This window comes from Leiobunum rupestre, chromosome 8 (assembly GCF_980474605.1).
Source record: "Leiobunum rupestre chromosome 8, qqLeiRupe1.1.hap1, whole genome shotgun sequence".
Classification (NCBI taxonomy): Eukaryota; Metazoa; Arthropoda; class Arachnida; order Opiliones; family Sclerosomatidae; genus Leiobunum; species Leiobunum rupestre.
In genome coordinates this window covers 48,122,926-48,127,793 of record NC_143391.1, presented here as the reverse complement: position 1 = coordinate 48,127,793, position 4,868 = coordinate 48,122,926, and the positions used below count along the sequence as shown (strand labels likewise).

Below are 4,868 nucleotides of genomic sequence, written 5' to 3'. Positions count from 1 at the left end.
GTTCTGTAACGCGTATTATCATAAAGGATATCGTTATGCTGGGATAAGAAAATTTCATAAAATATAAAATAATTAAACAAAATTAATTTCAATAATGTAAAAATAAAAGATATTTTATTTTGAATATTTTATATTTTATAATGTATAAAAATAAAAATAATTATTGATATTTAAATTTATAAGTAAAAACGTTGATTTGTCGATTTTACAAAATATATGTTTAGTTTCGACTTTCGGTTTCAATATTTTATATTTCGTTCTGTGGGAGTCCAGCGATATCCAGAGAATAAGCAGAAAACGTCTTTTACTGCTTTCCCCCTTTTTTTTCTGGCAGATTGACGGTGGTGGAATTCTCTTCCGGAGCATCTGAAAGACATTCCGAGCCGTGTTCCTTTCCGGAAGGCACTTTCTTCGTACCTGGACATGTACGAGTAACATTTTTTTAACATTTTTATTGTCTTGACGTGATGGGTTTCGACCCTTTGTTGAGCTATTACTGAACTTAAGAACTTAAGTTGTTCCATTGGTATAAATTACCGTGAGCCCTTGTCTGATTCGGTTATTTGTGCGATGCGGCTTCCTGCGGTTATTTGTGCGATGTGTCCGTCCTCTTGGGGGCATACCCTCGTCTTATTGCTGTTCGGTGTACAAATCTTCAAGTTTGCATTCCTAATTTTAATTATACAGTTCTGTATCATGTTCCCATTGTATCACCAAATTTGGTGAGCTAACGATTTTAATTAATTTGCGTTTTGAACAATTAGGTCTTTGTCCCAGTCGGTTCGGTTTTTTTACCTTGTTTTAATGACGAGTTCAGTTGCACATTACTTTTGTATGATTTTCGTTTTCATCTGACTATCACATTTAATCACATTATCCGGCTTTTGTTTTTATTGTTCTAGATTACTGTAAATTTAAGTTTTATTTATGTTACCATATGCCAAAATTGTTTCCGATTTAATATCCTGTGTATACTTATTATGGTTATGTTATTTCCGTATGTTCGACGGTTAACGAATTGTATCTCGCGCTTGGGTACCGCTGGACTCGCGTGTTCGTTTTTTCCCCTTGTCTCATGGACTAAAGTAACTAATATGTCTTCCCAGGCCGTGTTCTTGCCTTGCCCTCAGTGCGGGAAATGATTTAAAAGTTTGAACGGTCATTATGGTCGTTCCTCGACGTGATTTAAGCCTTCCGCAGCGTCGGTTGTCATCCCGGATTCCTCGTCCTCATCTGAGGAAGTGTATGGTGACCTTGTCGATTTACTCGCTAATCTGAAGACCACCCGGCGCGTTATTCGTCGTATTCCAAAGGGTTCGGGAAACATTGGGTTTGTCAAACGTTATAAACAACAATGTCGTTAATTCCCTGGTGTTTTGGAAGAGTTTATTCTGTTTCTCGTCGATTTGCTTTCAAGTTCGATTCGTGTCCGCGGGCAAACAAGTTTCCCTGACAACGTCGGTTAAAAGTAACATCCAAAGCTTTCAGAAGGGTCCAGTTAACCCTTCCCGTTCGTGCAATTCCCAAGCATCGCGCCAAAAACTTGTCACAAAATAGAGCTATTGGTAAGATCGTGGCTGCTAAGCTCACCGATGGAGATGTCACCGGCGCAGTTCCCGTCGTCTGCTCGGAAGACTCTTTCGCGCCCAATGACTCTGCAACGTTCGAAATCCTAAAAAGCAAACACCCCTCTGGTACCGCCCACCAAGATTACGCGTTCGAAATGGCTGATATATCGGCCTCCCGGTACTTAATGTGGCTGCCTCCCAGGTCAAGACCGCTGTAATGTCTTTCCCTTCTGGCTCTGCGGGGGGTCTGGATTGCTTGCGTCCTCAACATTTGAAGGATATGATTGGCTCTGGAGCGGTTTCGGCCGGTGAAAGCTTGCTGAATTCTCTAACCAACCTCTGCAACCTCATGCTCGCTGGCCAAGTTCCATCGGAGCTTTGTCCCATTGTATATGGGGCCTCTTTATGCGCACCTAAAAAGAAGAAAGACGGCGGCATCCGTCCCGTAGCCGTCGGCAACACCGATCGCCGTCTTGTCACTTAGTTGGGGGGCACACACATGGCGCCAACGTTCGGGACACTTCTTCGCCCAACACAGTTGGGCTTTGGTATTCCGGGCGGAGCCGAAACCGCTTCCCATGCTGCTCGCCGCTTTGTTAACCATCCACATCCAGATTCAAAGTTCCTCCTAAAAATTGATTTTTTGAACGCCTTCAACATGATCCGCCAAGACCGTCTCCTTGAGCGGGTTTACAGGGACCACCCGGAATTGTATTTGTTTTTATGGCAATGCTATTAAACCCCGACGCATCTTACCTACGGGGAGGCTCTTATTTCTTCGGAACGGGGTGTCCAGCAAGGTGATCCCTTAGGTTCGGCACTTTTTTGCCTTCACGTGTAAAACGTAGCATGCCGTATGCAATCAGAGTTAAATACATGGTACATGGATGATTCGTCTTTGGGTGATGTTCCTGATGTCGTCTTGAAAGATCTTCAACTTCTACAGGAGCTTTCGTCCGACATTGGCCTTGAAGTAAACCCGTTGAAGTGCGAGCTTTTAATTCTTAACCCGGTCAGCTTTTCCGAACAGCATTTTAAATCTATGCAGCACCTGGAATGTATATTTTGAGAACATCTCAGCTCATCACGGTTTCTTCTTGCTTAAAAACTCCTTGGCCATTCCGAGGTTGTCGTATCTTCTCCGTAGCGCTCCTGTGTGGCTTTGTGAAGATGGCCTCAGGTCTTTCATTGGCACTCTTCGAAAATCACTTCAAGACGTCACCAATACGCTTATGGATGAGGCTCCTTGGGAACAATCGTCACTTCCCGTGGCTAAAGGTGGCCTTGGAATTCGTCATGCCTCCAAACTCGCGCTTCCGGGGTTTTTGTCGTCGGCTTTCAGCGTCTCTGATTCGGTGCAAAATATTCTTCCGCCCTATTTTCCCCTTTTTCGCGATGCTCTTCGCCATTGGGAACTTTTGAAGGAGGCTGTTTTACCTTCTCCAGACCATTGGAGTCATCAAATGATCGCTATAAAGCCCGTCTTCTCTCGGTTAGCTCGAACGAATCCGGTACTTGGATGAACGCGCTTCCCTCGCCTTCTCTCGGAACCGACCTCGACCATGATTTCTTTCGGATTGTGATCGGTCTGCGTTTGGGGGCCCGCATCTGCGTGCCTCACACATGTTATTGTGGTGCTCAGGTCGACTTGTACGGGACACACGGCCTGAGCTGTAAGAAGAGTTCCGGACGTCTTTCCAGGCACGGCGCCGTAAATGATATTCTTAAACGTGCTCTGGTTTCCGCGGGTGTTCCATCCATTCTGGAGCCTCCTGGCCTCTCCCGCGACGACGGGAAGCGGCCTGATGGAATGTACCTTGTTCCATGGACCGTTCAAAAATCGTTGGTGTGGGACTTTACCTGCAATGACCCTTTGGCCACGTCACATTTGGCGTCTTCGTCTGCAGCCCCTCTCTGGAACGCCACCCAGGCTGAGTCGAAGAAAAAAGCGAAGTACTCCGAGCTTGAACACCGATATTTGTTTAAAGCAGTGGCGGTATAATATCTCTTTCAGCCGCGACGGTTTGGCTTTGGTCCATTTAATTGGTCGTCGAATTCCGGAAGCTACCGGGGAGCCGCGTTCCACGGCATTTTTGACTCAGCGGATAGCAATCACAATACAGCGGAGTAATGCTGCGTCGGTGTTGAACACTTTTCCGCCCGGCACCTCCCTCGCGGAATATCTTTATTGCCTGTAAAGCCATTTTTGTGTCCTTCTATGTATTTACAGACTTCATGAAATAAATAGAAAAGTCACTAGAATTATTAATTCATGGTCAGTGGGTAAATTTGTAGGTATCATTTTTACATTTTGACAAAGGAAGAGGTAAATAAACTGCGCAACTTTCAACTGCTCTTGTTAAACCTGAATGAAAACTTACTTTTTTCCCCTATAATGATTGCAACCGAATAGAATAACTTTTTTTTCAAAAAAATTAATTTGCCAAATTCTTTAATTACAGGGTCTTCTTGTAGGCCATTGAGAAAACATTGAGGGGGAACTTTTCCCAAATGAAGGTACCGCATACATAAATTGCATAACAAGTTTTTTCAAACATAGAAGGCACTGCAATCTTAGCTTCAATTTTTGTAATATTAGTTTCAGAAATATCACCTTCTAATCTGATATCGATATCTACAATGACTCTCGAAATTGTCAGGCAGCTATTAACAGCAGAAAACCATTGAGTACGCCTTCTTTTTCAAAAATATTTACTACATGTTTTAGCACGCTTTTTTTAAACAGTTTTTCACAACTGTCACAGGGTTTATCGTGAATCAGATAATTAATATTCCCAATGACAATGGCATTGCAAAGTGTTTCAAGCACCACACACTGACTCTTTATCCCCTGCAGCACAAATGAATTGTTTCAGAGTCGGTCCGACGTCGACGAATTTTTTAAAATCTGTGGTTGGCCGATCGTACTAATTTGAGTCGAAATGTCCTACCCGAAAAAGGGTCGGCCGACGGTCGGCCTACCTTTAACGTTTGACTGTAAGCCAACTTTAAAAAGTAAAGGGTACCTACTGGAAACATCGTCGGGCCCTCTCAAAAAAGACCACCGTTAGACTGTATGCCAACTTTAAAAAGTAAAGGGTACCTACTCTAATACATAGTTGGGCCGTCTCAAAAAAAGACCACATTTTTAATAGAAATATTTACGTAGGTTATGGACACTAAATATAAAACGGAAGTGGAATGCATGCAAATTAAATTTAACTTTAAATCACAGCTGTCGTCCTTTCGTTAAATATCTAGCCACAAACAATAACCAAATTAGACAATTAACACTTCCAA

The 4,868-nt window shown here is 43.2% G+C and overlaps 1 long non-coding RNA gene across 1 annotated transcript; it reads left to right on the top strand.

The window, feature by feature from the left end:
- The first annotated feature begins 334 nt into the window (after positions 1 to 334).
- LOC149933575 (uncharacterized) lies at positions 335 to 4,230 on the top strand. Its single transcript, XR_016472763.1, has 3 exons — positions 335 to 425; positions 4,031 to 4,085; positions 4,168 to 4,230. It is a non-coding gene; the product is annotated as an uncharacterized LOC149933575 (long non-coding RNA).
- Positions 4,231 to 4,868: the final 638 nt, after the last annotated feature.